The sequence below is a fragment of the Cydia amplana genome, chromosome Z (assembly GCF_948474715.1).
Source record: "Cydia amplana chromosome Z, ilCydAmpl1.1, whole genome shotgun sequence".
NCBI classification, from domain to species: domain Eukaryota; kingdom Metazoa; phylum Arthropoda; class Insecta; order Lepidoptera; family Tortricidae; genus Cydia; species Cydia amplana.
In genome coordinates this window covers 23,929,509-23,957,275 of record NC_086096.1, presented here as the reverse complement: position 1 = coordinate 23,957,275, position 27,767 = coordinate 23,929,509, and the positions used below count along the sequence as shown (strand labels likewise).

At 36.0% G+C, this 27,767-nt stretch overlaps 1 protein-coding gene across 1 annotated transcript in view; it reads right to left on the bottom strand.

Moving 5' to 3' along the window:
- The window catches only part of LOC134661306 (proteasome subunit beta type-6), a 265,514-nt gene that overhangs the window by 4,033 nt on the left and 233,714 nt on the right, over positions 1 to 27,767 (bottom strand). The window lies entirely within an intron of this gene.

Here is a 27,767-nt window from a genome sequence, read left to right as displayed (position 1 = left end):
TTTGGTTTCCTCCGATAGCGGTGCCGTCATATAGCGGCCGTCTCCATACAAATACTATGACATCCATATTTAGCCGTATTATTTAGTATGGAGACGGCCGCTATATGACGGCACCGCTATCCTAGGAAAACCGATCTTTAACGTACGCTTGTACTGAATAAACAGAATGACCCTTTAACTTAAAACTTACGCACCGTAAAAATAGCATACTTTTTGATTTCGTTTTCTTTTAAATTGAGTTAGGTTTCACTGTATTCACGAAGTCTATCGAGAGGAATACAGTAAAAATATTATTTCCTTCGTATTTGGGTACCTACCGTTCCTCATTCACTGTAAATACCCGTAAAACACACAGAAACTGTAACTACAGCGGATGACATAGATTTTTTTTATAGTAATAAAAAATATTCGAATATTCGAAACCTGAGCGGCCGAATATTCGAATATCAAAACAGGTCGAATATTCGACCAATTCGAATATTCGAATATTCGAATTGCAAGCCCTAATTGTGTATGACCGTTGGCCGCCTATTTTCGACAGAGGGGAAAGCCTGTTACTGGCTACTCCGTTTAGTTGTATCCTCCAAGCTCAGAATACAATAACATTCTTCGACGTAACTGTGTTAGTGTGCGTGTTGTCACACTTGTGACTCGTCCGTACACAAAAAGAGATCGAGGTTTGCAAGATTTGTCTTTGACGTGTGTCATTTTCTATGTTTTTGTGTCGTCATTACAGATTGGATTTTGTATGTAAGTGTGTGAGAACTTGAGAAGTGCGACTGTGTGCACGTTCCCCCCCGCGAAAAATGGCAGAATGATTTGAATGCAGTTTGAATGTCAAGATATCGCTTGGGCCTATCCCTTCCGACGTGTCGGAAGCCCGTGTTGATCGAAGCCTCTAAATGAAAAAAAAAAGCCTCCTAACGAAAATACTAGCGTTAAGCCCCCTCCACACTCGTGCGCACATCGCTACAAATTGATATTCTTGCGTACGCACCTCCATTTTATCGATAAAGTCATAACAGACTACCGCACCGCACCGAGACCTTGGTGCGCCGCACCCACAAGTGAGAGCGAGAACTAAATATCTCTTTCTAGCTGTCACTTATGGGTGCGGCGCACCAACTTAGAGGATATAACCAAGCGGAGTAGCCATTAACAGGCGTTCCCCTCTGTCGAAAATAGACGGCCGATGGTCATACACAATGTATGGACTGACGTTTATCTGACATGGCTATTTTGACGTAACGCATACATTTGACGTGCCCCTCCCCCGCAAAAATCGGCAGACTGTTTTGTACAGAAATTTACAGACAAGGCGTCTCCGTTTGGTTATATGCTCTAACATTTTAAACACTTACTTTACTCTTTGGCCTACATTCTCTATAGCAGATGCACAAAATAAACACATAAAGTGGTATCCAGACAAGACAATTTTTCGCCAATCTAATGAAATTCTCCGATCGAATCAGCAGGTGCGGACACATAAATGCCAATTTTCATAGTAATCATCTATGGAATGAAAATTTCCTGATCAAATCGACTGATTTGATCAGTCCCGTCTGGATACCACTTAACGCTGTATCCTCATTTTAAAGTGGTATCCAGACAAGACAATTTTTCGCCAATCTGATGAAATTCTCCGATCGAATCAGCAGGTGCGGACACATATATAAATGCCAATTTTCATAGTAATTATCAATGGAATGCAAATTTCCTGATCAAATCGACTGATTTGATCAGTCCGGTCTGGATACCACTTTAAAAACTAAAAAGCTTCACAAATCTTACTTTTACTCTGGCCACACAAAAAAATACATATAAGATGGTCAAGCAGATCTTGTCAGTAAAAAACGGCGCGAAATTCAAATTTTCTATGGGACGATATCCTTTCACGCCTACATTTTTCAGATTTGCCGCCTTTTTCTACTGACAAGATCTGCTTGACCATCTTATAGAGTCTGGCTAGCCAAAAATTGTTGAGATATTTCGTTGCTGTATCACCAATTGTCTATGATAGAAAAAAAAGCTATTTATAAAAGTCAGTTGTCATTTATGTCATTCATTCAAATTGTTTGCGGTTTATAAGTGGTTTATTTTAAATAATCTATCTCGTTTAAAAGTATTAGATAGATACCTTTAAACGAGCATTCTTGTTTATTTATATATATATATATATTTCGGGGATCTCGGAAACGGCTCTAACGATTTCGATGAAATTTGCTATATGGGGGTTTTTGGGGGCGAAAAATCGATCTAGCTAGGTCTTATCTCTGGGAGAACGCGCATTTTCGAGTTTTTTTATGTTTTTCGAAGAATTGAATTGAATTGAATATACTGAGTGAGGTCCGCAAACTATTATTTAAGCTCGTAAATAATTACGACAATGTGTGAAGTCGATGTGTAGCGTTATAGGACGAAAAACTGCAGATCTTGTCAGTAGAAAAAGGCGCAAAATTCAAATTTTCTATGGGACGATATCCATTCGCAGCCAACGTTCGCAGCATATTTGAAAAATGTAGGCGCGAATGGATACCGTAACTTTCTCTATGCCCATGGCACTTTACTTTACTTTAACACCTTAAAAGAAACACAATTTATTAAACATACTGTTTATAAAATGATAGCATCACACATGGAGTTAAAAACTGATTCCCTTTATTGTTGGATAGGCTTCGATACGTTGAAATAAAATAAAAAACTAGGCGCTTTCTACGAATTATTTTACACCACCTCTAATGCTTTTTTGATTAGATCGCGTTTGTCAGGGACCTGTACCTACCTAACGATTTCTTTACGCCTGCTAATAGCTAGATCAGTGTTTAGTTTGTCGTTATACCTACCTACGGTTATATAAGCTATCGCCAGGGCTGTTTCTAAAGACGATTCGGTTTGTATTTTGTTTTTTCTTCTAATTTATATTTCTTGGGGTTAGTTACTATAGTTTTAAAGATCTGAGCATACATACAGACAGACAGACAGACAGACAGACAGATAGACAGACAGCGGGAAGCGACTTTGTTTTATACTATGTAGTGATATACCTACCTACATTTTAAAACAATTATATAAATGCACACTTTAACGGAATGACGTACTTATCTAGGAAGTAAAAGTCCTATAGAAAAATGATCAATACTTACTGCATGTCATCCTAACGTGGGTGTCCTCTTCGAACTCATTAGCAACCCTTGTCCAAAGAAACCATAAAAAATATTTCGCTACACGCAATTTTGCGAAATACGAATGTTTATTTAAAACTTATAAATGACTACCTACCCAGCTATCGGCTACGGACGAATGAATAGATGCTTTTGATAAATCGTCTTTTTATTCGACATTTTTATTCAAAAGGAATATCGAATTTATATTTATTCATGAACTTTGCGATTCGCCATCGTTGTTCAAACGGACAGAGCAGACGGACCCGTCTTACAAAATATTTTTTTACGTAACAAGTCTTGGTACTTGCTGATACATACCTATATTAATAAGTATACCTAGGTATTATTGTTTTGTTAAAATTGGATGCATATACCTAACGATAATGTAATTGAGACTGAGACGTCGTATAGTAGACGTACGTCAACATGCTATAAAGCGACCATCATACACGTAGATTTTAGACTTGTCTGTCTCTTTCGTATAGAATCGTAGAACGAAAAGATACAAAATATAGCTAACATTTATAAAAATAGATTTAATTTTTTTTTCTACTCCCGTACTTTTATTTGTCATTTAAAGGGTCGTGCACACACCTTTAAACCCCTATCTTATAGTTGTCAAGACAAGTCTTTAGTCTATTCCCCTATTTCCCCTAAAAAGTATTTGTGCATACACGCAGTATCTTTTTGGCACTTTTACGATACTTCGTGTAATCACCACTTAAAAAGTATTATATGAAATACATTGTTGCCAACCTAATTTTAATTGTCATTTTTGACAGATGAGTGAACCATAGACATGTTTTTTTTATTTCATTCATTCTTTTCCCGCCCGTACCCTTCATTCTTTGCTACTTCTTGAATGAAAAATATTTGTTAAATTTACAATTTTATTTCAAAGTGCTTGGTCGTAGAAAAAGTATTGTATGCAACGTTGTTTAACTGAGTCAAAAAATACTCGTGGCGTCTTTATTAACAATTTTCGGCTTCGCCTCAAATTGTTACTCACGCCACTCGCCTTTTTTGACCTCTCTTAAACAACGGTTGCATAAAATACTATTAAGAATGTTCTTTTAAATTATATGAGCCTTTTTGTTCAGTTTTGCATGAGCTAAAGTTTAAATACTTTGAAAAAAGTTTGATCTTACGAAGTTGATTAAACATTTTAATTTATTGTTTAGTGATATTTTCATTACAATTACCTAGCAATTTTATTTCGCTAGTATTATTTTGTCATATAGAAGTAATCGTATTAGTTTACAGTCTTTTTCGGAGTTTCGTACCCGAAGAGTGATAGGAATTAATTGAAAATTTCATAGAATGTGTAGGTATTTCTATTGTACCTCTAAAAATAAACTATAAAAATAAAATGTAATTAAAAAAAAAGGGTCTTTTCGGCGAGATGTTGTTCTAGTACCGCTAGAACGGTTTAACTTGATAGCTTCTAAACTCGTTGTGATACTACAATACATTGTAAATATTGTAATATACATATTATAATATTTACAATGTATTGCATAGCAAAATAACAAAACTGTCTGAAAAAAACCTTCGTAATATTTTTTAAATAAAACATACCTAGTTTAATAAAACATATTGAGTATAAAACGATACTAAAAACTATATAAATCAAACCGTTTAAAACACATTTAACGTGTTTTGTAAATTGCAAGTATCAAGATGGTTAGACCGGGACGTTCGGTTCTTGTAGGTTGCTCAGCAGTAATAAGTAGGCGTATTATTGAGCCCGCGCGCACGGCGCGCCGCCGCCACAGCCGGGCCGGGCTCGGCACGGACACCCGTGGAAGTGGCTGTCAATCGCACTTGAATAATGACGCGTGCGGTGGCGACATTTTGTTATTTATTTATTTTATAGCGACTCCCCCGCGACCCCTAGACAATGGCCAGATGTTGATATTTTTTCTATATTACAATGTATTTTAAGTTTCGACAGTCCTGTGTGCTAACCTTTGTGATCGACTTGTGCAGTTTCCGTTGGGTGAACAATCCAACGATCTCTGACAATTTAGACATGCAGAAATCGTTGAATACATATTGCCTCTCTGAAAAAATCACTTGTCTGAGGTTTTTTAAGTTGTTAGTATCAAGTAAAATTATCGAAACTACTTACCTACCTATATTTAAGTACTTTATGAAAGCCTAAGAACAACCTGTGATATGAATATAAATAAAGCAGGGTTCAATAGACATGCCAAATAATGTAATAGTAGATTGTAAACCAAGGGTTAAAAGCACCCATTTCTGTCGAGGTAGTTTGGCGCTCGAACGCAGTGAGAGCACCATTAGTCCGAGACGGAATTGGTGCCTTTCATCCGAGTTAAACACTCCACTTTTCATATCGAATGCGAGGAAACCAAACAAGACAAGGCAATTTTGCTTAATCAGAAATTCAACTACCTAGCCATGATTTTTTTCCTTAGGAATTACTTGCAATCGGAGACTTTTAATGTGAAGACGCTGAAGATAAATAACCTCTAGCGAAAAACATTTTTGCTTGTAAATTTAGCTTGCAATATTTACGAAAACACACATATTTGAACAAACTGCAGTATTTTAAACAAATATACCTATGTATGACTAGTTTTGTTAGCATTTAACGTACCTACAACCTAACATTTTTACATATGAAGGAGTTTAAATAAAAATTTGTGATGTTCCACGGCAATACGGCCGTAAGGTACCTTTACCCGTGGGACGTCACATTTAAGTATATAAAGCGAACAAGAATAAACAAGGTGTAACAAAAGTAGTGGCGATCCGTTTAAGGGAATACCTATTCAGTTATGAAAAAGTAAAATAAACTTGTGACGTGAAAATTTTTTGCCTTTGTATTGAAGGTTAAGTAGACATGCATTGAGAAATTTGAGAAGGCCGCATGATACCTAGAGAGAGAGGTAGGTAAGTAGTAGATACATATACATCTATGTTGTGAAGAAGTTTTTGAAGTTAACGACGTCTTATATTTTTAGTTTCATTTGTTTAGGTAGAAACAGAAATCATCAATCTCTAATCTACGGTAATATCCGGATCTGTCAATAGACGTACCTACTTATATTGAATAGCAATTTTTTCCCATACAACAAAGCTACTTCCCACTGAATACATTTGATACGATATTTTATAGCGAGTATTGTAAGCACGCGCCGGAGCGGGGAGCGGATAACATTTTTATATGATTTTTTATAAGGTATTTGTGTGAATGTGTGCGAGCTGAGGCGGTGGGACGGGGCGGGGGCGGGCGGTGGCACGGGATCGCAGGGGGACGCCCGGCCCCTAAAAAGTTATGTATTTTTTCTCCTCTCGTTTACCGATGGACGTGATGAAAGAGCGAACCATATTGATTCGCAGAGTATTGATGAAAGTTATCGCATAGCAGTACGCACAGCATTATTCTGAAAGTAGTCTTAGCTAAGGTCGTCTAGATAGACGTGACGAGACGGACGGACGAGCTAAATCCCTTATAATTCAACTTGTGCTAAATTTCGTTTTAAAATAATATGAGCTAGTTATATAAGTCAATAATGAAAAAAAATATTATACTGTAACGTCATAACGTACAAAATCTATTCTTACTACACTAAGAAACGAGAAACTTAAAAAATACCGTTTACACTAGACAATCGTTTTTGTTAATTTAGGCAACTTGTTTGAAATAGGATCTAGGCCAGTTGCAATATTGGTTCGGAGCATTTTTTCCACTAGTTTAGTGTGTAGCAATAAGCAGGTGTGTAGGCAAGTCTGCCGAGCGATGGCGGACGCGCGTCCATCCCTTTAGGACAAGCTGTGCGAGTGCGCTTGCCCAGCCAGCCATCACGCACATTGCACCCCCAGCTACAGGATGTTTCATCTCGTATAATATATAGTTTACAATTTTACCAAATAGGTACCTATACAAGATTAATGTTATATTTATTACGCAGTATATAGTATAGCCTATACGCTATACGCAGCGCAGTACGCAGCGCAGTAGCTATACGCAGTATAGCCTTGTGTAGCCTACTTACCTACTTATCCTAAAATAATCACGTGTTCAAGTAGCGATGTTACTGAATTACATTACATACTACATACCTACATCATGTATGCAGTTTTAGATACATTAGCCGTAACGAATACAAACTAAAAAAATTGGTAAAGTTGGGTTCAAACCCAACTTTTCCAATTACCAAAATTATTATTTGGTTTTCAAAAACCATAAAAAAACCCTAAATAAAAACAAAAATGGTTTGCCCTGCCCTAAATAAAAACTAAATCGATTAATAAATTTAAATTGCTGTGAGCTACGTCTTCTCTATAAAGTATAAACACGATATTAGTATATTTTTATTTTAACGATTGCAGCGTCATCTGAGCTTAGCTTTGCGTGTTTATTGTAACGTTTGAAAAACTCTGACACCGACGCCTGTTTTAGAATAAAACCTCTCTCTCAAAGTTGTTTAAATGCCTAGTATACTACCCGCAAAAACTTAAAAACGATACGATGGACACCTCATTCACTTAAATCGACTTAGTAGTTTTGACGTGGTGGAACACAAGCCCCAAAATAAACCGAAACTAGTAAATAAAAACCAATAGGTACATATCCAGAACAACGAATAAAAATGGTCGAGTAAATAACGACTTCGTGTTGTAGGGTAATGTCTCGTTTTAATTTAACTATGGAAACAATCTCCTGTTTTGTTTCTCAATATTCGTACGTCATAAAACGAGTACAAATACTCGTAGTAACTTGAATTACACTTGTGACAACAAAGTGTTATTCTGAAGCACTTTTTTGTAACACTACCGGAATAAATGTTTTTAAAATAGAAATAAAAAGCGATTAAAGTTATCATTCTCATTTACACGATTCAAGAGCTTACATGCAATATTCGGTGCATTGCTAACTGCAGAATACAATGAATTCAGTCGATCAACCAAATACCGCAATGTAACGAAAATGGCATGCAAGTTCTTGAACCGTCTAAATGGGGCTTTGTCATCTCGTAAAAAAGTGCGTATGTAGTACCTATACAGTTGTAGTGTATAATTATTTTCCATCGTTTTTCACGGAAACGTACGGATAACTCTGTCAAATAACTGAAATAACCAACGTAGGTAAGTCAGCAGCCAGGCGCCATCACAGTCGTGCAACACAACTCTTGTCTAATGTCTTATTAAATACGTAATGGAGGTTACACTGAGATAATTTTGACGTGTGTACGTTTTTCTATTCGGGTGACCCATTTTGAAAAAGAATAGGTTATTACAATAGGTACACTAACTTTCGCTTCCTTAGGCACCTACCAGTGCCTAAGGAAGCGAAAGTTAGTGTACCTATTGGGCCCTAAAACCGTGCCCGGCGCACATATTCCCTTAGCTGAGAAATGCACGGATCTTGGGTTTTTTAATGTGTGTAGAATATTTAATCAGCTTTCATTTGATACTATAACACATAGGTGTGTATGTGCAATCAACTGTTCGGGTGGAATTTGCATTCTTTGTAATAATAAGGCGCCAGGCTATGATGACGTCATTACTCTGGAATATGTGCGAACTGTTTCAGGGGCTTAAGTACGGAAAAGACGGTTCTGGTTAAGTACCATGTCTTAACACCTATGTTTAGTCTTGTGTCATATGTACTACTAACATTGAAATAAAACCAGTAACTATGGGCAGCTGTATCTTAAGACGAGAAGAGAAAAAAATTCAGTATAAATGAGATAATATTTTATGGTTTTTCAAGGATTTGACTGTGACCCGGGCACAGACCCGGGTCTGTCGAGGTCAGAAACTTGAATTTAACGAGACCATTTGTCACAATCCAGCCGACCCTTGTTTAACGCAAGGTCCTCCTTGCTGGTTATGTATCATATCATTTACATAACAACTTCGAACCAGTCATTACTCATTACCTTTCGTAGGACTAGGTAAGTAGTAGTACCTAGGATGCAAACGCTTGATTTAAAAAAAAACCGGCCGGGTAACTTTATTTTTGACTAAGGGCTAAGGTCGTTTAGAATAATAGTACCTATTATTTTTTCCCTATTGGTGATCGTAAGAACCCCATTACAATTTTCGCTGTGCCAGCAATTTACACAAACGAATATTATTATATAAACCTGAACCATGCTGTATAAGTCTGCAGAATAGTTTGGACAAATACACGATTAGATTTTTTTTCGAAACACCGCTGCCGTTTTGTCCGATCCAATGGGCGGCATTCACGGAGCACAATCCCAAGCACTCTTTGGGGTCACTTTTTGAAGATTATTACACATTGTGGGCCGAAGTCGAAAAACCGAACAAAGGGCTAAAATCCTTGTTGACTGACCGTAGAGCTTTAGATTTTTTGTGCAACGGAACGGATAAAGTAACGGTGGGTCAGTCAAAAGCTGCGTAGCTACCTACTTCAGCAGATCGGTTACATTACATTATATCTTGATTTGAGATTTAAGTTGAGATGCGGATCTGTAAAGTAATCAAGATATCACGCGGTTATGAGCTGTAAAATTGGCTTGCACACTCGATTGCAGGAGAATAAGCACGCGATAGACCCTGCATAATCATTTCATCTGATCATAACGATTTTATCTGATTTGTTTTATTTTTAATAAATATAGTCTCCTATTTGTTGTGTCCTATATCTATTCATCACTGCACTTTATAAAAAAAAGTGCTCCACCGCGTCTGTCTGTTTGTGTGTATGTACTATGTACATATGTTCGCGATAAACTCAAAAATTACTAAACCGATTTTCATACGGTTTTCACTTATCAATAGAGTGATCATTGAGGAAGGTTTAGGTATATAATTTGTTAAGGTTTTCTGTAACCGAAGCCGGGGCGGGTCGCTAGTTAGACAATTAAGCTGTAAATCGTGTACTTATAGGTAACATTACCTAAAAACCGATTTCGTTCTTAATGACGCCCTAACAACTTAATATAAATTTCGAAGCTATCTGTTTTACATATTCTGTGTACCTACTTACAGCTACTTAAACTTTTTAGTACAGTCAGCATCAAGTAGACAGTGACGACCAATGTAGCCAAATATATCGAGAAAAATCCTTATTTCTGTGGTAACAATAAAGCTGTGTTCCGATACCTATATTTGGCTACTTTCACCGTCACTATCTATCTGTCTATCTATTTGATAACGACTGTACCTTCAATTCAACTGTCACCCTTCAACATATGTTTATACATATTTATGTCACGGCGCTCCTCCTATTTTATGAGGTGAAGGCACATATAATATCACTCAATAAACAGTAATTGAAGCATTAACAAAACGTGACCCAATAAAAAGTTTACGGTAAAAAATGCTCCCTCGATTTTTATCACTAGTGGGGTAATTGGAAGTTTTTTGGATATGGGGGACTTTTTTGTGTGTGAGAAAAAATTTAAAAGTAAAGTGGGCAAGTGCCGGGTCATTCTCGATTCCCGACGGATTAATTTATTGCCAGTGTCTGCTCTTTCACGTGAATGATAGGTACATAACATACTTTAAACACCTAAGGTATACCTAAGTGTCAGAATTGTGACCCTTTTTATAACAGTTGTTGAACATATGTAATGCTTTTTTTATCATTGAAAAAGGCGGCAGCATCAGGTACTTTAAACAAAAATAAAAGATAGAAAAGAAGAACTAGAAGGAAAACTAGATTTAAGAAAAAGGTATATAAATGCGAAAGCTACGTTTAAAACATACAGAATTTAGTCACATTGGAATTCATTGTTATGATTAAGTACACTACGCTTAACTTGTCATATTTATTCAATCAAGTTGCCTAAACTATACAAAGATCATGACAAAAAAGATCATGTAGCATTACCTATGTCCTGGGATCAGCGGTAACTATTAGAGAGCAGTATTTATTTTTTTAATTATCAAATTACACGCTACTTTTTTAAAACCACAAAAAACGCAAAGGGCACGGCACGCGCTGTTGCTTCCCCTTATGAAGGGGCTTTAAAAATATAAAAATAAATAATTTGCGTTTTTTGACGTTCGCGTGCGGTGCCGATATACGGTGCGGTGCCGGGACCGGGCGGGCAAATGTCAAGCAAGCACGCTTCCGGTATTGTGCGCAACCCTCCTTAAGATTTTACCCTCGGTATTTTTTTTACATCTAATTGTGTTCAAATAAATTTTAATAGGGCTTACTTGCGCTGAGAGTATTCATTAACGAAATATATTTTAGACGAATTTTAAATTGATCGTCGTACTCGTACCTGAAATAGGTTAGTACATAGGTACAGTCAGCATCTAAAGTAGCGGATTGTGTTATATACCTATAGCTTAACAAAAAGGTATATGTCTCTATGTACATATAATATATGTAGATTGTAGACCAATTAGATTGAAAGAAAGTACCTGACTTTTAAACGCGAACTGTACTTAGATCTCTATTCATAAAAATATTCCAGGGTGGCAGATGCATTTGGTGTGGTGCGTTGTTTCATCCGCTACTATTGATGCTGACTGTACCTACCTACCAGATAAACATTGATACTTTTTTTCACAGATGATGCTTTTGCTTTGTTATAGATCTTTACTTACCTACTTACTCGTATTTTCATTCAAGATAACACGATTATTTTGACAAAATGTATACAATAGTAGGTAGTTTATGTGACTGCTACAATTGCAAATAATGAAATGTGGTCCTTTTAAGAAACTCGACACTTCGTTCGTTTCTCAGACCGACACTCGTATTTTAATGCCTAATTATACGTAGCTGTATACAAACACTATTTTATCTACACACAAATGTATTATAAACTAAAACGTAGTGATTTAATTCTCTTTGTTATAAACTCTCTATGACGTATTTGTCGCAGGGAAATGATCAAAACAGAGATTTGAACAAATCTCTAAGGGATATGATCAAATCACGCAGGATGTTAAAATGGCGAATCCATATCATCATTTCCCTGGAAAAATTCAGTCATTTGACCAAATCACTGACTCTGTTTAGTAAAAAGACAAAATCGGTAAATAAACGCGAAACGCTTTTTCATTTCACTAGATTTGTTTAGGAATTTGACAAAATCCCTAACCACGACAGTAAGTTGACGAAACGAACTTAAAAAGTCAACTAGTTTTATCATTTCGCTAAACAAGTTTAGTGAAATAATAAAGTCTCAACTGGAAGATAGTACCTATATGGTGATTTGATTAAATCTCTGAACAGTTTAGTGAAATGACGAAAGCAAGACAGAATACAACAGTAAGTGAACAATTTTGAAAATATCGGCTGAAAAAATGAAAGAGACTTTTCTGCACAACGAGTTGCTAATCAAATCAAGCGTGTTGGTGGACGTCCCTAAGGTAGATAGAGGTCCATTAGATGGAAGTAATGTACCGGGGATTGTTTTAAATAGGTATTAAAAATTATCTGTACCACATTGGTACATCTGTCGGCATCATAATTTCAAAAAATTTCACTTAATCTAAAATGTCATTCAATAGAACTTGCTAACTATGTAAACAAACCGCCATACTAAAATTGACACTAAATGTCAATTTACTAGTAACTTTTGTTTACATTGTTAGCAAATTCTATTGAATGACACTTTAGTCAGAGATTTGATCAAATCGCTTAACTGTAAACTGTTGTATTCTGTACTTGCTTTCGTCATTTCACTAAACCTTTCAGAGATTTAATCAAATTACCATATACCATCTTCCAGTTGAGACTTTATCATTTCACTAAACCTGTTTAGCGAAATGATAAAACAAGTTGACTTTTTAAGTTCGTTTCGTCAACTTACTGTCGTGGTTAGGGATTTTGTCAAATTCCTAAACAAATCTAGTGAAATGAAAAAGCGTTTCGCGTTTATTGGCCGATTTTGTCTTTTCACTAAACAGAGTCAGTGATTTGGTCAAATGACTGAATTTTTCTAGGGAAATGATGATATGGATTCGCCATTTTAACATCCTGCGTGATTTGATCATTTCCCTGCGATATATTCACTAACCGCATGTTACAGCCTGCGTTGGGGCATCGTTGATCTCTGGCGGAACTCGTGGCGTTTCAGAAATATCTTTATCGCTCATTTTACACGAAAATTTTGTTATGGGTAGTTTATAAACAACAAAACAAATAAATGTTTAACAAACTAATTAAAAGATAAACTTTACGTCAAATGGCGGTAAATGAAAACTTTTTCCCGCATATCACGCATCTGTATTAGTTTTTTTTAATTCAAAGATAAACTAGATTCGAGGGACCGGACGGATTGCCATATCGTTCAGTACCAACTATAATACGAAATTTGTTAAAATAGGGTACCTATTCTCCTACTAGTCAAATCAGTTTCTTTTTTAGAAATGTCAAAACGATTTGCTAATATGGAATTTTTATGACACATTACACAATGACGTCACAGTCAACTCTCTTACTTTTTATATTTCTATGCGATTTATTAAATAGAACGTGTGTTTAAAAATAACTGCTACAATATCTATGTTTATCAAATCATTATCTGGTGATTTATTTTATGCATGGTGTGAAATAATGTAGTTTAATTACAGTCAAATAAGTACCCCATTGTTTGCAAATTTTGCAATAGGCATTTTATTTCGAATAAACGTCATCTCGACTGATATAGTGATATTAGAAGAGATCAAACCGCATTGCTTTTTTTCTTAGAGATGTTTTAAGGACCATGGGCAACTTTGTATGGAGCCTGGACCCAACGCCAACAGAAATGAGAGTAAGGTAATAGATAAGTAGGTATTTCTATGTACTTCATTTTTTTCTATGGGCACCAATCGGAATTCCATTGCAGAACTGAGATATTGGTATTTTAGCCAAAATGACGTCAACCTTATTACCAAGGCAATAAAGTCCAAATAAGTAAATTAATTGCTGCAGGGTAGATGTTCGCGCACCGCCGGGCGAGCACACCGAATGATTTGCCGCGCTCGCCCGGCGGTGGACTCTATTGCCTAGGTAATAAGGGTGACGACATTTTGACTAAAATACCAAATTCTCAGTTCTGCAATGGAATTCCGCTTGGTGCCCATAGAACGAAATGAAGTACAGAAAAATACCTATCTAATGACCTAACTCTCAACTCTGTTGGTTTTGGGGCAATTTTGACGCATAGTCCTTTGAATGTATGTAAGTTATGTAACTATAATTTTATGCAACCGTTGTTTAACAGAGGTCAAAAAAGGCGAGTGGCGTGAGTAACAATTTGAGGCGAAGCCAAAAATTGTTAATAAAGACGCCACGAGACAACTTTGCATACAATACTTTTTCTACGACTAAGCAATTACTTTGAAATTAAATTGTAAATTTAACAAATATTTTTAATTCAAGAAGTAGCAAAAGCGGCCAAGTGCGAGTCGGACTCGCCCGTGAAGGGTTCCGTATTTAGGCGATTTATGACGTATTAAAAAAAAACTACTTACTAGATCTCGTTCAAACCAATTTTCGGTGGAAGTTTACATGGTAATGTACATCGTATATTTTTTTTAGTTTTATCATTCTCTTATTTTAGAAGTTACAGGGGGGGGACACACATTTTACCACTTTGGAAGTGTCTCTCGCGCAAACTATTCAGTTTAGAAAAAAATGATATTAGAAACCTCAATATCATTTTTGAAGACCTACACGTATGGGTTTAATGAAAAAAAAATTTTTGAGTTTCAGTTCGAAGTATGGGAAACCCCAAAAAATTATTGTTTTTTTTCTATTTTTGTGTGAAAATCTTAATGCGGTTCACAGAATACATCTACTTACCAAGTTTCAACAGTATAGTTCTTATAGTTTCGGAGAAAAGTGGCTGTGACATACGGACGGACAGACAGACGGACAGACAGACAGACAGACATGACGAATCTATAAGGGTTCCGTTTTTTGCCATCTGGCTACGGAACCCTAAAAATGGAGGGTAAGGCCGGGAAAAGAATGAATGAATGAATGAAATTAAAAAAAAACATGTCCACTTATTTGTCAGAGATGACATTTAAAATAAGGTTGGCAACACTGTATTTCATTCAGTATTTTTTAAGTGGTGATTACACGAAGTATCGTAAATCGCCAAAAAGATACTGCGTGTAAGCATAAATTCTTTTTTGGGGAATCGTCTTGACAACTATAAGGTAGGGTTTTAAAGGTGTGTGCACGACCCTTTAAATGACAAATAAAAGTACGGGAGTAGAAAAAATCTATTTCGATCGCTTTCGATATTAAGATTACGCAATAAGGAATAACATTTTTACGGATAATAAATTGGTTGCAAGAAAACTGTTCATCTTAATGCTGACTTGCTGACCGGTAATTTGCGGATTTTGAAAGCATCATAGAGGGTTTATGATATGCGTACGTGTAGATAAAAACTGTACTTACTTATAACATTCTTGTGGAATCAATCGACATTTAATAACTTATAGACATGTGTTTTTGTAAATATATTAAAAGGAATGTAATTAGATGCATTGTAATTTTTAATACCTACTTATACAAAAGAATATAAATCATTATCCTGTTAAATTAAAACATGGCCTTATTACGAATGAGAAAATATCAATCCTTGTTTCAATATTTGTTGTAGATACATGGGTAAAACAAAACAACAGAGTGATACCATTGTTTGAGTAACCAGTATCAATGGAAACTTTAGCTAGTAAACAACATTTTTAAATAAATAAGTTTGTCAACCTATTTTAGTATGTATACTGTATACTTACCAATTGTATACATAGCCCTTCTACTAATTCCACTTAACTGACTTCTTACGCTCTTATAATTGTGAAAATTAACAATTATTAACTATAGCTTGTCAGTAAAAAAAGGCGCGAAATTCAAATTTTCTATGGGACGATATCCCTTCGCGCCTACATTTTTCAAATTTGCCGCCTTTTTCTACTGTCAAGATCTGGTTGACCAAGTATAGCTTATTTGAGAACTGAGTTGTACAGTAAGTAGCTTAGTAGAGAGTTGAGTCTAGTTTCAACAGTTTATTTCTTACTTGTCAACCACAACAACGTACCTACCTAATGGATTTTCGTATGGTAGTACGTAGAACGTTGGTTTTTATGATAGGTTGTACCTATTTTTACGCAAAAACTTCGCGCGACACTAATTACACTTTGTAGTACTAAGGGGTAGTTTGATTTTTTTTTAGATTTTTTGATTATTGTAAGAATTAGGAGCAAAAAATATATTACCATACAAATTTTGAAACTCTAATTTCAATTAAAATTTCGAAGAAATCAAACGGGGCATAGCTGTGGTCAATATACATCTGATTGTGTATATTTACACTATCTTTTTATTAATACTTTTTTGTCTGTAAAGGCGATTTCGCACGGTCGTCCACTTTCGTCTTAAGGTCATTTTGCTGGCATGGTCATGGCATAGTCCAGCAAATTTGTCCCAAATTTACTGCCGATGCCGATACATATTTCCACGCATGTTTGAGAAAATATACATATCTTGGCCGGGATGGGAATTGCTGTCCTCATGTTCCCAATACGGCCGCGCTTTTATATCATAGTCGGCGGCAATTTCCTATTTCCCGGCAGGCCCGGCCTTTGTAGTATAGTAATGTACTATTGTTAGGAACTTGACATGTGTATCATTGACTACTATGTTTGGAAAATTGTTTGATTAAAGTAATAATCGCAAATACACATTAGGTTATCTGTAATTTAATACCACACTTTGTCGGCTAATTTAAGGTGTACTCCCGTTTGGCCCAAATACATTTCGCCAAATTTCACTTCCCAACAAACTTATAGCAATAGTTTCATTTCCCAAAGGAACCTTTAGCAAAGTTACACTTCGCATATAACTTATTTGGTCAAATTATCATTTGGCATGATTTTACTTTGTCAAATGTTATTAGGACAAAAACTTATTTAGCAAACGTTTTTTATTGGCTAATATTATATTCCAAAAAGATGTTTGCTCAAATTGTCACTTCACAAATTTGGCAAATAGGCATCTCTATTTAAATTTGAACCTAAATTCGTTCTGTTAGAATTTTGAATTTATATAATATTTCTACTCAGTTGCTTTCTCCATTCTTACTGAGAAAAAATGTCCACAAGTTTTTGGTGCATTTGTATGAAATTTTGGGGCCACTTTTTACTCGTATTAGGGTCGAAAGAGCTCGTGATTCTGACTGGAAATAATACAAAAAATCACAGTTCTGTGTAATGCAGATTGGGAGTAATCTTCATAAATTAAGTTATAGTAGGTACAATGCAGTACCAAAAAAATTACTATGTTTATTAAATTTTTAATCATCAAAATGTCAAAATCAAGTCAATTTCATTTCTGATCAAATCGATCGATTTGATCATCCCGTCTGGATAACTGTCAATGGTTTGCATAGATGGCACCATCATAGCTTGCCCCTTCTCTAGTTGAGTTCTATGAGATTTGGCTTAAAGGGGCATAAAATTCTATATAAAAAATAAGAATTTGACACAATTCTAGGGATTGACAGAGCAATCTATGCTGGCGCCATCTGCTAAATACTTTGACCGGCCAATCCCATTGATTACCGAATCTTAATTCCTTAATTTTTATTTTAGGTCCTTATATAATTCTAAAATATTATTGCAGATATGTTCATGGTTCAACAAATTACATCCGTTTGCGTAAAACATAACCAAAATGATAAAGTATTTCAAATGAAAGCAAAAATAAAAATACTGCAGGTCCTCTATTGGTATGTAAATTGTATGCCATGTAATATTTTGGGACATGTAAATTATGCTTAATGATACATTTGACTAAATAATACTTGGTAAAATGAAACTTGACCAAGTAATTATTTGCTAAACAATAACTTGCCAAAAAAGACTATTGCTAACTGAAAAATTGCGATAAGTTGTTTTGCCAAACATTTTTTTGGGAAATGATAATTTGGGAAACATAGTTTGGGATGTGATACTTTGGGAAACGTTTTTGGCCCATTCATTAGTAAACCCTAATTTAAGTTATTTGGCCCGACGCCATTTTCCGTTATTCTCTTATTATGTAAACGAAGACAAACTACAGTACACAATACACCGAATCTTAATGCCATTGTCTATTAATCAAGTTAAAGGGATTTCGCTGGCCAGAGCCGGCCGCCTTTGACAGTGGGTGACGGGCAACCCTTTTTTAATGCGGCCGCATGGAAGTGCCGTTAGCTGGTTATATTTGGAACAATCTATTAGGCTATTTTCTAAGCTTTTTATGACCGTCAGCACAGTCGGACGCCGCGCATTGTTCTCGCTGAATACAGATAGATATTTGCATATACAATGTAAACTTTGGCATTATTGCTATCGGCGGGGACTTTTTATGTATCTAAAGCAATTGGTTATATTGTTTTTAAAAAAAGGGGCAAAGACAAAATGTAAATTAAAAGAAAATACACCCACATTACAATAGTGATTCTAAAATAACGTTCTTGTCAGCGCTGTGAAATCCTGCCGCTGTTTTTGTGTGCGTTTTATTATATTAGGTACTAACGAATTAAATGTGAATGGCAAGAGGTAGGTATTACTTACGTCATTCTCTTTATAACTTAAAAAATCAAACCAAGGGCGAATTTTGTTGATAATGGGTCAAATGTTGGTTAAATATTTTGGTAGGTAATTACGACGACGAATGTAACGACATTAAGATTTATTTGCGTTTTGTACACGTACATTAAACGGAGTATATTATGCTATATATGTACAATTATTAAGGTTATTTACATAAATATAATTTATACAAAGAATATCAGTTCATAAGGTATATAAAATGTTAATGGTCAAAGGTTACCTTCTTACTTATACAAAGAAATCTACATTTACTTATTTCTACATTTGTTTATTTAGGTACAAATTGTGCAAAATTAAAAACTGGCCACGTAGGGTTTCATAGTTACCCATCCGTGACAAATAGGCTGCCTTGAACGAGGGCTATTCGTAAAGTATCATGCATGTAGATGATATGAAACAGGGAATAGGTACGTAATACGCGAATGTATCTTATAGATCGCGTATAACGTTCCTAGAACTACGGAACCTTAAAAATAATGTCAATTATACATCAATCAATCATTATATTATCTAGCGACAGCGTCGCTCGTGCTCGTGGCTATATGTACCTAACTAACCCGATCTTCAAATGGCACAATCGCCCATATTTATGACAAATAAAAGTAATGTAGGTACCTACATTGACTGACTCAAGTGCATTGGCAAAATATTAATCATAATCATTTATTTGCACATAATTAGGGTTTTACATAGAGGTGTTATAAAGTTACATTTCCAAGCCTTTTTAGCTGTTTTTGACAGCATGCAAATGGGTCCTTATAATACATTAAATTTATATACATAATTATATCGTACTTAAGAGCCAACAGGAGTGGTCATTTCTCCATACAAACGTACTCGACTGTTTCCTTCGTGGGTTTTGAACCTAGAGCAATGATTTTTTCAACACAGATTAACATTGTCAATATCTGTGTCGGACCGTTTTGCTTTTTTTGATATTTTTGTTTTTTAAGGCGCAAGAGCCCTTCAAAAATGGCCTAATTGACTATGCCGCAATGAGAGGCGTGCTATTCAAAACTGATATCAATTAGTCAAAAAAGCAAAACGGTCCGACACAAATAATGTTATTATCATTTAGATTTCTAAATTTGGTTACGATTGGTTAAGTTTTGGAGGAGGAAACAGTCGAGTACGAAACCTCGATTTTTGAGATTTTTACGCAGGATTTTTCGCCTTGTCCTTATCGAACTAGTTTTATGAGCCGCTTCCGTTAGCGAAACGGGTATATTTACCTAAAATATTTAAATCTTAGCTCCTGTTGGCCCTTAATTTATTCAATACTAGTGTTTAGTGCGGTTAGCGATAATTATTTTATCAGCATTTTGTCTACTTTCCAGCAACAGAAAAATGTACCTACACGTTATAATAATGACAATTGAATTATCTACTTATTGTTTTATTCTGAACTAAATTGACCTAAATACGTATTTAGCCCCAGTGTGTACTCTGAAGCTGCTCTCACGAACAGCTTGAACATTCATGGGACATCTACAAAAGGGTAAAAGTATGATCTGGGCACCTTTTTAGGGTTCCGTAGCCAAATGGCAAAAAACGGAACCCTTATGGATTCGTCATGACTGTCTGTCTGTCCGTCCGTATGTCACAGCCACTTTTTTCCGAAACTATAAGAACTATACTGTTGAAACTTGGTATAAGTAGATGTATTCTGTGAACCGCATTAAGAATTTCACACAAAAATAGAAAAAAAAAACAATAAATTTTGGAGGTTCCCCATACTTAGAACTGATTCTCAAAAAATTTTTTTTCATCAAACCCATACGTGTGGGGTATCTATGGATAGGTCTTCAAAAATGATATTGAGGTTTCTGATATAATTTTTTTCTAAACTGAACAGTTTGCGCGAGAGACACTTCCAAAGTGGTAAAATGTGTCCCTCCCCCCTGTAACTTCTAAAATAAGAGAATGATAAAACTAAAAAAATATATGATGTACATTACCATGCAAACTTCCACCGAAAATTGGTTTGAATGAGATCTAGTAAGTAGTTTCTTTTAATACGTCATAAATCCCCTAAATACGGAACCCTTCATGGGCGAGTCCGACTCGCACTTGGCCGCTTTTTATTTTATTAAAATCCATTTCAATAAATAACTGAACAAAGAGTTTGCAATCGTTATTATTGTAACGTTTTTGCTTAAAGATGCATAACTCGCCAAAGGTATTTTTTTGACAATGTAATATCTGGGATAACATTTGAAAAAGGAATGTGCATGTGGCTGTAAAGGGACAGTGCAGGTACCCACTTGCGTTTTTGCATTTCCTTTCCATATTTTTTACAATAAAAACTTTCTTTTAAATAAATAATCCTGACATTTGCTTGACAGGGATTCATCTTAAAATAATAATTGCAAATGTTGCAGAAGTTGGATCTTTTTAAAGGCATATGTCTATTATATATTATACCCTACCCGTAAACTACTTTAGTTTTCATAGGCCCGACGGAAGTATTAGGTTTATTGTTATTATTATTTTACAAATATGTTCAGTATTAGGTACCTACTTTAGTGCCTATTGCAGGGGTCACTATAGTTCTTTCTTCAGAGGTCCGGTTTGTTAAATAAATTGACCACCGCGGTCCGTTTCTACTTGAATTTATTAAATAAGTAACAAAATAATATAGGTCAGCGTCTGGATCCGGACCGCGGTCCGCCATTTGGTGACCCCTGGCCTATGTGTGTAAAACGTGTGTGTAATATTATACAGATACGAAACTAAACTTCATGAAATAGCGAATTTTCAAGCTGGATCCGAATCTAACGTTCGCAAATCCCGCTTGTCTGCTTTTACTTATCGAAAAAAAGTTAAGTTATGCAACATTACTGTGAAATCTGTGAATCACTAAGTGTAAGGCCTGAGTGGACGCTCGAGTTGGGCGTGCAGCGGCGCGGGGCGAGCGGCGTGCATGTTAAACAAATGCAAGCGTATAGGGACGGCCTTAGTGCACGCTGCTCACATCACTTGTGAGCCCGACGCCACGCTGCACGGCCCGCCGAACGCTCCGCTTCGAGCGTCCACTCAGGCCTTACACTAACACCCGACAGTAGAAGAGGCTGCGTCGCTAAATCAAATAAGTAATGCTTGTTTCAATTTCCATTCGATATAGAGTAAGTATACCTACTACAAAAAATTCAAAATAAAATTTACTTGTGGGATGAGTGCAAAAAAAAACAACCGGCGAAAGGTACTTACATACACTACGCGCACGCCACATGTGCCAACTAGTACCTATATATATAGTGAGGTCCAATATTCTGCGAGAATTTATTAAAAAAAAATTACTACGGTGTCATCTGTCATAGAAAAGTAAGCGCCAGAAGCTCCGGCCTGGACACGGCCCGATCTAATGGCTCCTCTACACGATGGGCCAGCGCCGGCCACTCCAAGGGACGCATGTATGCGTTAGAAGGAGCAAGTGATATTGCTATCTCATTCTACCGCATGGCTGCGTCCCTTGGAGTGGCCGGCGCTGGCCCATCGTATAGAGGAGCCCTAACATGAGTCATCCTTTAGGGTTAAAAAAACCCTCAGTGTTACTGTGATCTGCTGATCGAGCGCATAATTTTCGTCATGTAACTATAACGCTCGAGCAAGAAATTAAACGGTTGAACAGGACCTATCTATCGCTGCCAACATCAAATGGGGTGATGTTTCAGATTTTAAATCTGATTAAGAAATGGTGTATGCTAAAGCTTAAACTACAGGTGATGGTGTCGATTGCGTGACTGATATTGTCACACTCGGAACGTGTTTGTATGCCCAACTTCTCGGCTTTTGACTATTCCCCATCGGAGTATCCGGGCCCGTATTTTAATTAATTAATACATACCTACTCAAAATAAAACAATTTCAGCCTACTAATCCGGTAATCATGTTTTAAAAAGTTGTGAAGGGCATTTATTTGTGTGTTTATCAATTTATCACGATTATCAGTGCCGAACGATCAGACTTAAAAATTAAATCGGCCAAGAGCACGTCGGGCCATGCTCAGGGTAGGGTTCTAGGGTTCCGTAGTTACCATTCTGTCAAAATAGGCTAAACGGGAGCTATTAGTAAGTATCATGTACATTACAAGCATAAGGAGTACCTTCGCAGCGCTTTGTACGTCTTTTTACTAAGAAGAGAAGACTTTTACCAATAACTGTCCACCGATACTATACTATACTGACCTAACCTAACTTTATTTATATTTTCACTGCTGACTTAGGTACGTCTGGAAACTGAAACGGATAATTGGGCTGTTACTGTTACCATCTGCTACTTGAATGGCTTAAAATCTTTTCTACCGTGGTTTCTTTTAGCAACGTGATCGGCGACCGAATAGTGGAATGAAAAAACTGAACACTATGAGTGGTCATCAAACAACAGCTGTCCTGACCGAGAAAAAAAGAGCAGGTTTTGAAAAAAATCATACGTATAGCGGAGCGTGCCGCCTTAGTTGAACCCCGCCTCTTATCAACTTTGGGTTTCATTTATTCAGAGATCTGCGGGCTACGGGTGGCCGCCCGCTCGGCTCAGGCCACACTACAATTATACCTACTTTAATATTCTAGGATGCCAAGCAATCTCATATCAAAAATACATTTTAAGAACTTTCCTATATGTCTACCTATGTTATGATTAATTGATATAATAAAATAAAATTAATCAATACAGAGCTTAAAAAGATATTAAAATAGGTATAGGCACCCCCTTGTAAATCATCCTGATTTACAAGGGTTTCCTGAACCTCCCGACTGCCCAATGGTCCCCTAACTCCCCTACATGAGACTATACCTATATATACAAACAATGTATTTGGTATACCTACATAAAGTTCATGTTCTAATGCCTCTAATGGTTAGAATAGATAAACTTTAGACGGTAGATCTAATAATATTTAAACTATAAATTCTCTTAACTCTGAAAACATATTTTTTTAACATGGTGCCATTATTATATTTTTAATTTAATTTCATTCTTAATAGTTGGGTGTGTGTGAAAAATCACAAATTAGCCATTGATTGTTGACGGATGCTTAAAAAACTTCTAGGCGCCGTTTTTGTAATATATCTACAATTAATAACTAAACGTCTAAAAAGGTTTCACGGAATCTTTTAATTGATATTTGACTATTTTAAGGAATTCAACCGTGTCGACGTTAATAGTTTGGAAATGAATAGTACACATTTTATTATAGGAATCTTTATCTAAATTGTATAGTGTCAATATTATTACCAGTTAGGTTCTTTGATTCAATATTCTATATTTAGTTTAACCAGATAAAGGTAAGAAAACAGTCTACTTACATGTCAGTAATTAGCCTTAGGTACTTGTTTAAGTGATTGATAAGATAACCTACACTATACGAATTAGATACAATTTAATTGCAATGTAACTGCATAAGATATACTTAAAATATAAGTGTCTGGTTAACTTTGTGCGGGTAAAATCGCATTTTACGCAGGTCCCCGAGTTTTTTGCGCACCAAGTAACCACCTGCGCGCGCACGATCCCGACAAAAAAAGTGTGCATTATTCGACGAGGTACCGATTCATAGATTACTCGAATACGTGTTTGAAATGTATTCTTCTAGGGCAGTAGTGTTCTAACTATATTTTTTGGTTTATTTTATAAGACAGGAATGAAAGTGCGTTTTAGAGGTTTACGGTAATGGAGGTAAGCTGTAAAAACTGCAGTGAAGGCATTGGACTAAATAGAACACTGCTTAAGAGGAAGGAGGACGACTGCTTCTCCATACAAACGTAGTTCCTATTTTCCTCTCTGGACATTGACATTTTGGAAATTATTTTTACATTATTTGATGTATGAACCATATCTATGTCCGTTTGATTTAATTTGATTTTTGATTATTATTAAAATTAGGAGCGAAAAATAAATTCCATAGGTACCATTTTTTATAGCTTGACTCTAACTACTACATATATACCAATTCGAAAAAAATTGGACGAAGGGGCATGGTAGTGGTTGAAATACATATATTCAATTGTGTCAACATATTTTCAACAATATCCATAGCGGAAAATAAGGTAGGTACCTATAAACATTAAGATGACTCGGCGATCTCACGCGCCCACGACTGTCAGAATTCTGGAATATACATAGTATACAGGGTGCTTCCTGTAACAGGAGCAATAAATTAAACTGTAGGCTGTACTCCTCAAACTGACCAACATTTGTTCAGCAACTTTTGAAAATAACTCATGTTTTGATTTTTATTACGCTTTAAAGTTTATTCTAAGACGCAATGTATTGCAAATTTTGTTATGTTTAAAGCGTGACAAGCAACGTCAAACACACTGATGTCAGCGTACATTGAAGGCAATATTTATTTTGTATGAAAAAGAGGAAGTCTAAAGGATTCATAATTTTTAAAAGTTGCTGAACAAATGTTGATCAGTTTGAGGAGCACAGCCTTTAGTTTAATTTATTGCTCCTGTTACAGGTAGCATCCTGTATAGGTGTCCTATTAGTTAACCTAAAATACACATATTAGTATATAGGTTATTACCTTATACACGAACAACTTCTCCTCAGATGTCGCTGTTCCAAAAACTTACTCCGAATTCTTTTGAAACGTTTTTTATTTGCCATCTATTTACGTGAAAACTGCAACATCCGCTGGATTTCGGTCAGGCGTCAATTGCTTACGCTTAGTCAGTGCTCTGTGGAAACGAATAACGATATTGTGTCGATCTACACTGTTTATTAAACAAATTTTCCTATTTGTAAGTACATACTTTAAATATTATCACGTGGCCTTAATAAAAATTATCTGCAGGTGTGTCGCGGACCTATCTACCATTTTTTAGTACCTACTAAATGGTCATTGGTAAATAATCTTAACTTGACAGTTATCTTTTACTTGAGCTAAAAGACATTGCTTCTTGAGAAATTTCCAATTTCTTTTCCAAAGAGAATTATGATTCCCTTGTGGGTGCTAAAATATATGCTGCACAATGGCTGTATAGCATTCAAATCAAAGCGCTAAGGTGCTGCCAACCTTTTGACGAACGTAGAGGTAACTAACTGAACCAGGAACTATTAAATTCCTTTTCACCTCAGCAGCTCGAACAAGGGTACTTTGCTACTTAAAAACAGTGAGCAAAATCGCATTCATTTTGTCTCACTCAGCAAAATCGCATTTTGCTCACTGAGTGAGCAAAATCGCATTTTGGTCATTTTGTCTCACTCAGTGAGCAAAATGCGATTTTGCTCACTGTTTTTAAGTAGCAAAGTACCCTTGTTCGAGCTGCTGAGGTGAAAATTTAATTGTTGGTATATCTTAAGAAAATATGAGTGAATAGAGGTAAGTGATGAAGAAGGAATACATTTTTCGGGTTCTCTAATATGTTCTCACTGCTGAGGTGAAAAATGTTGTGTACTACACGAGATCAAAGTTATTTACATCTCGTGCGCTTTGAGTCCCTTACTACGCTCAAGATTCTAAATTAGATTCACTCGCTACGCTCGTGAATCTATTATAGAATCTTTCGCTTGCACGGGACTCAAAATAAGCACTCGAAGAAATATCAAACTTTGATCTCTTGTTGTACAAATAACTATTTTAGTTCGTAGGACCAATGAAATGTCATTGAAGATTATTACGAATTTGTAGTTTTTAGTTATACCTACTCTTGTATGTAATTTTAGTTTTAAGTTTATCACGAATAAAATACTTGATTCTGATTCTGAACTGGTTTATTGTAATCGTCATTTAGAAGTTTACAGCACATCACATTTTAATTTTAACATAGCTACAAGGGGTAGCTAACTTGATTAGGTATTTGATATTAATTTCATTATGACATACCTTCACGGTTTTGAGTTGGGTTGTTGGAAGGTCACTTTCGTAAAAACTAGTGTCTACGCCAATTCTTGGAATTAGTTGGTAAGCGAACCCCAGAGTCTCATGAACCGTAGCAAAACAGCCGGGACAACGCTATAAGGATGAAGATGATGATGATGACCTGCACTTTTTTTGTAAAAGTCTTGGTCAAGTACCTATTGGCTGCAAATATTTTAGATCTACCCTAGGTTATCTTCTGAACAGGGGGTTGACTTTCACATACATACTACTACTAGTCGTCCATAATGTTTGAATGTAGCTCGATGTCTGGTCAAAATTTTGCAAGCAAGCAACGGCGACCATTAGATAAGGTCCATCAATAAAACATATCAGCGCACCCTCTTAGTAGAAAAATGAACCTACGCAAAAATAAGACTTACTTGTGCAACTCTGGTGCAACTTTACTCGCAGCAATTGCAACCTCCGTAAAAGCGACTCGATGTCACCGACGCGTCGCGCATTTTCAAACGAAACACTTCGCTTATTTTGTAACACCATTTAGCCCATCGCAGGTTTTATGAATATTCATATGAAGTTTTTACCCGTAACGGTGACATAAAATTGTATTGTTTGGTAAAAAATAGCCACTTCATAAATAACAATCATGTATTGAAACAAAAGAATAAGTTATTTTTAGAAAATAGCGACTCGCCGTACCTATTCTATTGTTATATCTTTCTACACGAAAACTAAGGCTATTTGCAGGTCTCTGCTGGCATGTACAGTCAGTCAGCAATACTATTCGCTTAGCACCTTTGCATACAAACCTATGTAGGGGAAAGGGGGGAGGGGGAGGGAGCTGTACATTTTTCCTGCAGCTGACTGAGTTAACTTCATCTGAGTTAGCCAGGAATAGTTATTTGTTTTACAAGGGGGCAAAGTTGTTGTTTAACCCCTCGTGCTAATATTGATACCCGGACAAGCGAAAGACCCAAAATTTGAACCACGAGCGTAGCGAGTGGCTCGCTAATAGAATCGTGAGTGCTGCGAGGGTTTCAAGGCACGAGAGTTAAACAAACTTTGCCACCGAGTGAAACACAAAACTTTTCACCACACTAACGCGAGGAATTACCAGTACAAACATACACAACATATCAAACACAAATAAATGATATTAACTATTTATATCTAAATCATCACTTAAATTAAAAGTCAATTCCACCAGCCAA